This window comes from Perca flavescens, chromosome 13, assembly GCF_004354835.1.
Source record: "Perca flavescens isolate YP-PL-M2 chromosome 13, PFLA_1.0, whole genome shotgun sequence".
Lineage (NCBI taxonomy): Eukaryota > Metazoa > Chordata > Actinopteri > Perciformes > Percidae > Perca > Perca flavescens.
The window spans coordinates 31429224-31441701 of NC_041343.1; the positions used below are offsets into that span (position 1 = coordinate 31429224).

Here is a 12478-nt window from a genome sequence, read left to right on the forward strand (position 1 = left end):
TTACATACAGGGCCACGAACGGATCAGCCCCAGCTTACATCCAGGACATGGTCAAACCATATACCCCAACCCGCTCACTTCGCTCTGCATCAGCCAACCTGCTTGATGCCCCCTCACAGCGAGGGAGAACTAATCACTCAACCAGATCCAGACTGTTCACTGTCCTGGCTCCTAAATGGTGGAACGAGCTCCCCATCGACATCAGGATGGCTGAAAGCCTACCCATCTTCCGCCGAAGACTAAAAACACATCTCTTCCGACTACACCTCGGATAAAAAATAAAAAAAACAAAAACTCTTGAACCTGCACTTTTATACGTTTCTTTGTAGCTTTGCTTATTTAAAGCTAATGCACTTACTTGCACTTACTACTTGTTTAGAGTTTGGACCTTCTCAGTTGAAAGCACTTAATTGTAAGTCGCTTTGGATGAAAGCGTCAGCTAAATGACATGTAATGTAATGTAATGACTCTTTGTGGAGAAACTCAGATTTACAGATCTGTCGATTAAATCAACTAATCGATTAGTCGATACAACTGAATGAGTGTTAGTCGACTAAGAATTTCTTCAATCGAGCACAGCCCTAACTTATAAGCAGGCTATACATGTATCTGTATGTATGCATGTGTGTATGTATTTGTGTCCGTGTTTTGGGGGGAAGGTGCACATCACACGCAGACGCCACATGCAGAATGCTTTACAACAGCAGGGGGAGGGGGTGGTACAGCCTTTGACTCTTTTCCTGCTATTGTATTAAGTTGCTGTGAGCTGGCAGAACATAACATAATCTCAGGGTTGGGTTAATTAAGTCTATTTTGCTGCTAATTTACAACAATAATTATCTCTGTCCGTCTCTCTCTGTCTCTCACACACACACACGGTTGATGAATGCACATATGTGCTAATTAGCTCTCATAACAGGCCGGATGGGTAGCACACTGCCATGAGTCCAAGACGCTAATGTGTGATTACTCCACATATTTAATGTGATATTTTGTGATTACATTCTGAATCTGACCCTCACTCACTCACACACACACACACTCACACACACACACACACACACACACACACACACACACACACACACACACACACACACACACACACACACGGCCCATTCTCTATTAGGTAAATATAGTAGTACAATGTCTTCCTCTGATGTAGAAGTAGCCTACACTGTAAATCAGTAGATAGGCTATACAGTGGAGTTGCATATGAGTGGTTTGGGGTCCTTCTGTAAGTCATTTTGGGGTACAATTTAGTTTTGAAGAATTCTACATAAGCAGCAATACCACCAGGCCAAGCAATCGTCCCGTTCCAAACAGGCACATTTTCAACGTTCTCTGCACTAGTTCTCATTAAATATGGACTTGAGTCTGTTTTCGTTTCTTTGGTGTTCATCGTTTGTTTTAAGTTACAGATTTAAAATCGGTAAGAAAAACAACTAAAGAAAGTTAAAAACTAGATAAATAAGATTTAAACAGGCTTGATTTTATACACATATACACTTACACTGGGGCACGTCGTCACAGCAGTCACATATCCCAGATGACCACTCCTCCGATTCTCGGGCGACCATCACAGGCTGAGGCTGATGGATGACCATCTTGGAAGTCATGGTGGCTTCTAAAAGAAGAACCAGGATGTAGAGTTCACGTTACACATGTTATTTAATTCTCTCATCTCCGTGCGTGTCCTAACTCTGTCTGACGCACCCACCGCTAGTCTAGCTTAGCACAGATGCTGGAGGTAACCGGCTCCATCTAGCCTAGCTTAGCACAGACCCTGGATGTAACCGGCTCCATCTAGCCTAGCTTAGCACAGATCCTGGAGGTAACCGGCTCCATCTAGCCTAGCTTAGCACAGATCCTGGAGGTAACCGGCTCCATCTAGCCTAGCTTAGCACAGATCCTGGAGGTAACCGGCTCCATCTAGCCTAGCTTAGCACAGATCCTGGAGGTAACCGGCTCCATCTAGCCTAGCTTAGCACATATCCTGGAGGTAACAGGCTCCATCTAGCCTAGCTTAGCACAGATCCTGGAGGTAACCGGCTCCATCTAGCCTACTGCTCCCAATAAGTAACAAAATAACTCCAACATTTTCCTATTTACATGTTGTGATATGTATAGTCACAGCGTGCACAAATAACAAGGTCACATGACACACAGCCATCTTCTAACTGTATACATACTGGGAACTATATTCTCAGAAGGCGAAGCACTGCTACTTCTGCTACTTGGGCGGAGGGATTTGCTCGCAGCACCTGAGAAGCTCACGACATCTAAATAGGAACATGTTGGCGTTTCACAGGCGTTACAGACACACACACACACACAGACACACAAAGAGACACACAAAGATACACACACACACAGAGACACACAAAGATACACACACACACACACACACACACACACAGAGACACACAAAGAGACACACAAAGATACACACACACACACACAGAGAGAGACACACAAAGATACACACACACACACACACACACACACACACACACACACACACACACACACACAGACACACAAACACACACAGAGACACACAAAGATACACACACACACAGAGAGACACACACAGACACACAAAGATACACACAGAGACACAGACACACAAAGATACACACACAGAGACACACACACACAGAGACACACAAAGATACACACACACACAGAGAGAGACACACACAGACACACAAAGATACACACACACACACAGAGACACAAAGAGACACACAGACACACAAAGATACACACCCACAGAGAAACACACACACACAAAGATACACACACACACACAGACACACACAGATACACACAGACACACACACACACAGAGACACACACAGAGACACACAATGAGAGACACACACAGACACATACACACACACAGACACACAAAGAGACACACACACACAAAGAGACACACACACAGAGACACATGCACACACACAGACATACACACAGGGACACACACAAAGAGACACAGACACACACAAACAGAGACACATACACACAGAGAGAGAGAGAGACACACACACATTTTATTTGTTCCTTCTGTAAAGCACTTTGTGACCCTTCTTGTCTGTGAAAGGTGCTATATAAATAGAGTTTACTTATTTACACACATACACACACACAAACACACACACACAGAGACACATACACACACAGAGACACACACACACACACACACACACAAAGAGACACAGACACAAACACACACACAGAGACATACACACACACACACACAAAGAGACACAGACACACAGAGACACATACACACAGAGACATACACAGAGAGAGACACAAACAAACAAACACACACAAACACACACACACACACACACACACACACACACACACAACCTATTTCTCTCTTCAAATGTTCTCAGAAACACGTTCCAGTGAACTATTTTAGTCCAATATGAGATATCGTATTCTGAACAAGACGCCATGACAGTCTGGCTTTGAATTTCCAGAGAAACCAGACCCCAGGTGACGCATTCGTCCAATCAGCTGCCAGATTTTCATTTCCTGGGCGACATCCAGATCAGCGCCGCCTGCTGTTATGGCGACGTATTAACGTCTCGTCTCTTCGGTGAGTTCTGAGACACTTTTTGGACCGACTCGGGGACACTGACCAGTCACACTGGCTTTACTGCCGTCTGATTGGCCGTCTGGTCGGTGTGTAACCACTAGGGCTGCCACCTCTTAGTCGATTAGTCGACTAATTGGTCATTTTGGTCTTAGTCGACTAAGATTTCTTTAGTCGATTAGTCATTCTTTATGCTTATTCATGCTTAATTACTTATTTCCAAGAAACTTCTGAGCACATTTATGGTAAACACAAGATTTAAAGTGGTGCTTTTGCAGGAATAATTGTGGAGAAACTCAGTTCTACAGATGGTTCATTAACTACATTTATATTGTGCTTTTCTAGTCTTAACCACCTCTCAAAGCGCACAGCTCTGTCAGTTAAATCAACTAATCGATTAGTCGACAAAATCAAAAGTGTTAGTCGACTAAGAATTTTCTTAGTCAAGGACAGCCCTAGTAACCACCTTAACTTGTCATGACTAAAACCGAATGACACTTAATGACAGAAGTTATGTCATTAACCTTTATGACTTGTTAATAATGTTCATGACACGTTCATGACAGTGTCATGTCAGTCTTATGTACATACCTTCAAGTAAAGTGTAACCATAAAAATCTAATATTTCATGTTAAATTGCTTTAAAGCGAAGTGTACTAAGTGCTAGAGAGTGAAATTACATGACACAAATACTAACAGTAGACCGGTTAAAGATTATAAAAAGCTAAGTGTGTGTACAGACCAGTATTTAAGTTATTATTATTATTATTATTATTATTATTATTATTATTATTATTATAAGGTGGGAGTTAAAGTCTTACCTGTGTATCTGTGTGATGAGAGAGCTCTGAGTTGCACGTCCTGTCAACGCGGATATCAGCACTGCATCAGTTCAGAGATACCTGCAGACAATTTAAATAGCTGAGAGAACAAACCGGACCAACCAGTCCACCCTGCGCTGCTTCATCACTTCATTATGGAAACAAGGAGTGAATCAAAACGAGGGTTGGGCCGTGATGACATTAGCAAACACAAGTCATTCACACATTGTTGTCCTAAACACACAACGTTCTGGGTGTTTAAGATTCCTGTTGCTTTATTTAAACAAGGCACCCCCAGGTTTCCACAACCATTTTGAATGGAGTGTAATACCAACTACATGGGACATAGTGGCAAAAGTTTGTAGGATATAAAAGGGATACCAGGGTCTAGACTTTTGGGGGGCCCTAAAGCAGGATTTGGTTTGGGGGGCGGGGGGGGGGGACTCTCCACATTGTAACATCTTGCCACTGCACTTGGCACTAAACCAACTTGTGTAATGTAAATATTAGTTTAAGCACTCATCATGTACAAATAAGCATTTAAAGACTAATGTGAGACCTATTAGCAGCAACACTATCTTTAAATAGACCGGCTCTGTTATGAGCTCTATTGTGGGACATTAGTTAGCTACATTAGTTAGCTCTATTGTGGGACATTAGTTAGCTCTATTGTGGGACATTAGTTAGCTCTATTGCGGGACATTAGTTACAGTAGCTCTATTGCGGGACATTAGTTAGCTCTATTGCGGGACATTAGTTAGCTCTATTGCGGGACATTAGTTAGCTCTATTGTGGGACATTAGTTAGCTCTATTGCGGGACATTAGTTAGCTTGATTGTGGGACATTAGTAAGCTCTATTGTGGGACATTAGTAAGCTCTATTGTGGGACATTAGTAAGCTCTATTGTGGGACATTAGTAAGCTCTATTGTGGCACATTAGTTAGCTCTATTGTGGCACATTAGTTAGCTCTATTGTGGGACATTAGTTAGCTCTATTGTGGGACATTAGTTAGCTCTATTGTGGGACATTAGTTAGCTCTATTGTGGGACATTAGTTAGCTCTATTGTGGGACATTAGTTAGCTCTATTGTGGGACATTAGTTAGCTCTATTGTGGGACATTAGTTAGCTCTATTGTGGGACATTAGTAAGCTCTATTGTGGGACATTAGTTAGCTTTATTGTGGGACATTAGTAAGCTCTATTGCGGGACATTAGTTAGCTCTATTGTGGGACATTAGTAAGCTCTATTGTGGGACATTAGTTAGCTCTATTGTGGGACATTAGTTAGCTCTATTGCGGGACATTAGTTAGCTCTATTGCGGGACATTAGTTAGCTCTATTGTGGGACATTAGTTAGCTCTATTGCGGGACATGAGTTAGCTCGATTGTGGGACATTAGTAAGCTCGATTGTGGGACATTAGTAAGCTCTATTGTGGGACATTAGTAAGCTCTATTGTGGGACATTAGTAAGCTCTATTGTGGGACATTAGTTAGCTCTATTGTGGCACATTAGTTAGCTCTATTGTGGCACATTAGTTAGCTCTATTGTGGGACATTTGTTAGCTCTATTGTGGGACATTAGTTAGCTCTATTGTGGCAAATTAGTTAGCTCTATTGTGGGACATTAGTAAGCTCTATTGTGGGACATTAGTTAGCTCTATTGTGGCACATTAGTTAGCTCTATTGTGGCACATTAGTTAGCTCTATTGTGGGACATTTGTTAGCTCTATTGTGGGACATTAGTTAGCTCTATTGTGGCAAATTAGTTAGCTCTATTGTGGGACATTTGTTAGCTCTATTGTGGGACATTTGTTAGCTCTATTGTGGGACATTAGTTAGCTCTATTGTGGGACATTAGTTAGCTCTGTTGTGGGACATCAGTTAGGTCTGTTGTGGGACATCAGTTAGGTCTATACATCAGTTAGGTCTATTGTGGGACATTAGTTAGCTCTATTGTGGGACATTAGTTAGCTCTATTGTGGGACATTAGTTAGCTCTATTGTGGGACATTAATTAGGTCTATTGTGGGACATTAGTTAGCTCTATTGTGGGACATTAGGTCTATTGTGGGACATTTGTTAGCTCTATTGTGGCACATTAGTAAGCTCTATTGTGGGACATTAGTTAGCTTTATTGTGGGACATTAGTAAGCTCTATTGCGGGACATTAGTTAGCTCTATTGTGGGACATTAGTAAGCTCTATTGCGGGACATTAGTTAGGTCTATTGTGGGACATTTGTTAGCTCTATTGTCGGACATTAGTAAGCTCTATTGTGGGACATTAGTTAGCTCTATTGCGGGACATTAGTTAGCTTGATTGTGGGACATTAGTTAGCTCTATTGTGGGACATTAGTAAGCTCTATTGCGGGACATTAGTTAGCTTGATTGTGGGACATTAGTTAGCTCTATTGTGGGACATTAGTTAGCTCTATTGTGGGACATTAGTTAGCTCTATTATGGGACATTAGTTAGCTCTATTGTGGGACATTAGTTAGCTCTATTAGTTAGCTCTATTGTGGGACATTAGTTAGCTCTATTGTGGGACATTAGTTAGCTCTATTGCGGGACATTAGTTAGCTCTATTGCGGGACATTAGTTAGCTCTATTGCGGGACATTAGTTAGCTCTATTGCGGGACATTAGTTAGCTCTATTGCGGGACATTAGTTAGCTCTATTGTGGGACATTAGTTAGCTCTATTGTGGGACATTAGTTAGCTCTATTGCGGGACATTAGTTAGCTTGATTGTGGGACATTAGTAAGCTCTATTGTGGGACATTAGTAAGCTCTATTGTGGGACATTAGTAAGCTCTATTGTGGGACATTAGTAAGCTCTATTGTGGGACATTAGTTAGCTCTATTGTGGCACATTAGTTAGCTCTATTGTGGCACATTAGTTAGCTCTATTGTGGGACATTTGTTAGCTCTATTGTGGGACATTAGTTAGCTCTATTGTGGCACATTAGTTAGCTCTATTGTGGGACATTTGTTAGCTCTATTGTGGGACATTAGTTAGCTCTATTGTGGGACATTTGTTAGCTCTATTGTGGCACATTAGTAAGCTCTATTGTGGGACATTAGTTAGCTTTATTGTGGGACATTAGTAAGCTCTATTGCGGGACATTAGTTAGCTCTATTGTGGGACATTAGTAAGCTCTATTGCGGGACATTAGTAAGCTCTATTGTGGGACATTTGTTAGCTCTATTGTGGGACATTAGTAAGCTCTATTGTGGGACATTAGTTAGCTCTATTGCGGGACATTAGTTAGCTTGATTGCGGGACATTAGTTAACTCTATTGCGGGACATTAGTAAGCTCTATTGCGGGACATTAGTTAGCTTGATTGTGGGACATTAGTTAGCTCTATTGTGGGACATTAGTAAGCTCTATTGTGGGACATTAGTTAGCTCTATTATGGGACATTAGTTAGCTCTATTGTGGGACATTAGTTAGCTCTATTAGTTAGCTCTATTGTGGGACATTAGTTAGCTCTATTGTGGGACATTAGTTAGCTCTATTGTGGGACATTAGTTAGCTCTATTGTGGGACATTAGTTAGCTCTATTGTGGGACATTAGTTAGCTCTATTGTGGGACATTAGTTAGCTCTATTGCGGGACATTAGTTAGCTCTATTGCGGGACATTAGTTAGCTATATTGCGGGACATTAGTTAGCTCTATTGCGGGACATTAGTTAGCTCTATTGTGGGACATTAGTTAGCTCTATTGTGGGACATTAGTTAGCTCTATTGAGGGACATTAGTTAGCTCTATTGTGGGACATTAGTTAGCTCTATTGTGACTAAGCAGCCGCTTAGTTCACTTTTGGGTCAGGCCGGCTCTGGATACCAGAAAAGATTTAAGGCTATACAAATTATTGTTCATCAGAAACTTGAACTTAAAACAACATTTTCAGACCGATGTCATAAAGTGGCGTATCTCATATGGTCACATACGGCGGTTTGTGTGCCATTTTGGCGCGTTATCAAGACGCATAATCGCTTTTTAGAGTGTGGGCAGAAGAGAGATGACCACATGACACAAGCTTTAACAATATTTTCTGTAAATTGTTATATTATTCACTTGAAATTGTTGAAAGATCATACATTACTCGTTTATGAACACTAATTTCACAATAACAATAATACTAATAATACATTATAAATAAATCAATATTACATGACCACTATCACTCCCCCTCCCCAATCTGTCAGAGTTCATTCATATCATTTGAGGGATGGGGGAAGGTTGTTTTTTTTTTAACAATAATCAAAAGTGGCAAGTTTAACCCCCCCAAAAAATGTTATCATAATGAAGAATGTAAAATATTAACATAATAATAATAAATAATAAGTGGTTGGCTTTCTAGATTAAATGTAAATGGCAAGCAAAGAAAAACATTTTTCCCCCCAACTCTGGGTGAGACTTGGTTGCGCCCAAACCTCACAGCACGGCCGGTGCGCTTCGTGAGTTTATTCAGTAAGCAGAGAAGAGTCTGTGCTTCTTTTCCTAGAACTCGTATTTCTTTCAGAGGACTTTGTGCAATAAATCCATATTCTTAGATCTAATATTGATAGTCTTTTGTCCATATCTTATTAATTTAGGTCCTTTTATTATCTTTAGCTGTGATGCTAAAGCAGTTTTTTAGCTTTCCCATGATGCTTTTGAACAATCAGAGGAGTTGCTTTCAGGGCCCGGGAAATAAAGTCAGAAAAATACACATTTGACCGACCCACAATGCTGCAATATATAGTATTGATTTTGGCTTTCTGAATTCATAAGACATTTTGAATTGAGACATTTGAATATAGTGCTCACTGCTCATATGCCTATATGCATGTATCTGGATAAGTTAGTAAATGACATTTGAGAAATCCCTTGATTATGTCTGATATTTTTGGCAGGGGGAAAGCAAGTGGTGGTTTCTCTGGTTAATGAAAATGCTTTGTTTTTGTTTTGGGTTTTTTGGCTTGTCTGCTGGGCTGATGTGTATTGATTTTGACATTTTGAATTGAGTGCTGTGGTTTTTGAATTCGACAGTTTGACTTGAGACATTTGAATATAGTGCTCACTGCTCATATGCCTACATGTATTTAGTTGGAAAAATTGGTAAATTACTGAAGGTCTTACAGGGAGGTGTGTTCAGGTGCATTCTGGGCGTGCTGGTCTTACAGGGAGGTGTGTTCAGGTGCATTCTGGGCGTGCTGGTCTTACAAGGAGGTGTGTTCCGGTGCATTCTTGGCGTGCTGGTCTTACAGGGAGGTGTGTTCAGGTGCATTCTGGGCGTGCTGGTCTTACAGGGAGGTGTGTTCAGGTGCATTCTGGGCATGCTGGTCTTATAGGGAGGTGTGTTCAGGTGCATTCTAGGCGTGCTGGTCTTACAGGGAGGTGTGTTCAGGTGCATTCTGGGCATGCTGGTCTTACAGGGAGGTGTGTTCAGGTGCATTCTAGGCGTGCTGGTCTTACAGGGAGGTGTGTTCAGGTGCATTCTGGGCATGCTGGTCTTACAAGGAGGTGTGTTCAGGTGCATTCTAGGCGTGCTGGTCTTACAGGGAGGTGTGTTCAGGTGCATTCTAGGCATGCTGGTCTTACAGGGAGGTGTGTTCAGGTGCATTCTAGGCGTGCTGGTCTTATAGGGAGGTGTGTTCAGGTGCATTCTAGGCGTGCTGGTCTTACAGGGAGGTGTGTTCAGGTGCATTCTGGGCATGCTGGTCTTATGGGGAGGTGTGTTCAGGTGCATTCTAGGCGTGCTGGTCTTACAGGGAGGTGTGTTCAGGTGCATTCTGGGCATGCTGGTCTTATGGGGAGGTGTGTTCAGGTGCATTCTGGGCATGCTGGTCTTACAGGGAGGTGTGTTCAGGTGCATTCTGGGCATGCTGGTCTTACAGGGAGGTGTGTTCAGGTGCATTCTAGGCGTGCTGGTCTTACAGGGAGGTGTGTTCAGGTGCATTCTAGGCGTGCTGGTCTTACAGGGAGGTGTGTTCAGGTGCATTCTGGGCATGCTGGTCTTACAGGGAGGTGTGTTCAGGTGCATTCTAGGCGTGCTGGTCTTACAGGGAGGTGTGTTCAGGTGCATTCTGGGCATGCTGGTCTTATGGGGAGGTGTGTTCAGGTGCATTCTGGGCGTGCTGGTCTTATAGGGAGGTGTGTTCAGGTGCATTCTGGGAGTATTGCTATCTTGAGGCAGCAGGAAGTGATCGCCCCATTGACCAACAAAAACCTGGTCTAAAGTCAGTAACGCAGCATTTCATTGTTATTTTAACAGAGCATTAGTAAAATGATCCTAGGCTCGTGCACAGCACGCACACTATGCTTGTTACACACACAGGGCTTGTTACACACACAGGGACGCACAGCAGCACACACATCCAGAAGATTACAAATAAAAATATTACGGTGCAAATCCTCCATCATAACAGCAATGCGTCAAGGTCTCACTCACTGTACCACACACACACACACACACACACACACACACACACACACACACACACACAATAAACATCAATAAACATCAGGCCACTTATGTAGGCTACGGCGAAAGCTCTGCATGGAGCCTCCACAGAACTGTAAAACAGGCTTAAGAGTCAATGCAGGGGGGCTCCAAACTTCTCCAAAGTGTTTTCAAAAATTTAAAAATCTTAACATGTTATACAATAACAATAACAACATATTATTAGAAAATATAAATACCCACTGATGATAGGCGTAATGGCCTATAGGTAAGCTAGTCACTAAGGGCATCAACAGATAGTTTATCCCGAGGATTCACTGTGACACATGTATGTTGATTATTAAAACATGATTTATAAAATCATGCCAACAATTATTATTATAGGCTATTTTAATAGCTTAGGACTTCATGCAACAACAAAAAAAAAAAGTATGTATAAAGGCTTTAGGCCGCCCTACAAGTTATTGTAGGCCCAGTTTAATATGCAACTTTATGTATGTAGTAGGGGATCCCTGCTCCATCTCTCTTTCAGTTAAGGGGTCCTTGGTTTAAAAAGACTTGGCTTGAGCCCGTAGCGAATGGAATTTAAAAACGGAAACACACAGAGAGCGGAACTGATGGACTTGAACTGGGACTTAAAGGCATACTGTACAATGCAGTTTCACAAGTCGTGATTCTCGTGAAATTTGGCGGGGGGCCACCTCCCAAACTCGCATTGCTGGTTTTGTCAGCTGGTTTTGGGTGAAAAGTCCTTCCTGGCCACGCGGGCATCACGCCATCTATGTTCAAACTGCTTCAAAGCCTGGCACACTTCCTGGGGGCCTGTGACTGTGTAGGACACAGAGCGCACACAGAGACGTAAAAAGATTATTTAAAAAAATATATTATTATTGGAGAATTATCAAGATTAAGATATTGGGTCAAGCTTTGTGTCATATTTCCATATGCCCGGATTGCTAAAATAGCAAAATCACCTGCTCTGACACGCAGCTGCCCAACCCTGCATTCCTGCTCAGCTGGCAAGTAACTAAATGTCACAGCAATGACATAATCATTTCAAATACAAAGAAGCTCTAAGTCACAGTTAATCACTTGGAGCATTACCTGGAAATACCTGAATACAATGTAATACACCGGAGCAACCCTGAAACACACCTCCCCCGTATGTGTTCATGTTACAGCTATCTGTGGACTCTGTATACTACTACTACTCTGTATATTATTAGCAAATATAATTTAAATAAAAAAATAAAAAAAACACATTGCTGATAGGCTTACTGGCCCAGGTATACAGTAAGGATTCACTGTGCCACATGTATTTTTAACATTACAACATGATTTTTAACAATTATTTAATAGCTTGGTATTCTATGCACTAAAGAAAAGGTATGTATAAAGGCTTTAGGCCACCCACTTGTAACTGTAGGCCCAATATGCAACTTTTATACAAAATTTGGTACAATATATATAGTAGGGGGTCCCTGCTCCGTTTCTCTCAGTTAAGGGGTCCTTGGCCTAAAAAACGTTGAAGACCGATGCTATAAGGGATCTTAAATTAAATGTTTTGATTTTTTTGGTCAGTCTACCTCGG

General features: G+C 41.8%; 1 long non-coding RNA gene across 2 annotated transcripts in view; it reads right to left on the reverse strand.

Annotated features, from left to right (window-relative positions):
* Window positions 1–1517: 1517 nt before the first annotated feature.
* LOC114566883 (uncharacterized) overlaps window positions 1518–12478 on the reverse strand; it is a 64083-nt gene continuing 53122 nt past the window's right edge. For both annotated transcript variants that reach the window (XR_003694109.1, XR_003694110.1), the window contains 2 exons: window positions 4435–4515; window positions 1518–1627 (listed from right to left, as the gene is read on the reverse strand). This is a non-coding gene — a long non-coding RNA (uncharacterized LOC114566883). The remainder of the gene's footprint in view (window positions 1628–4434; window positions 4516–12478) is intronic.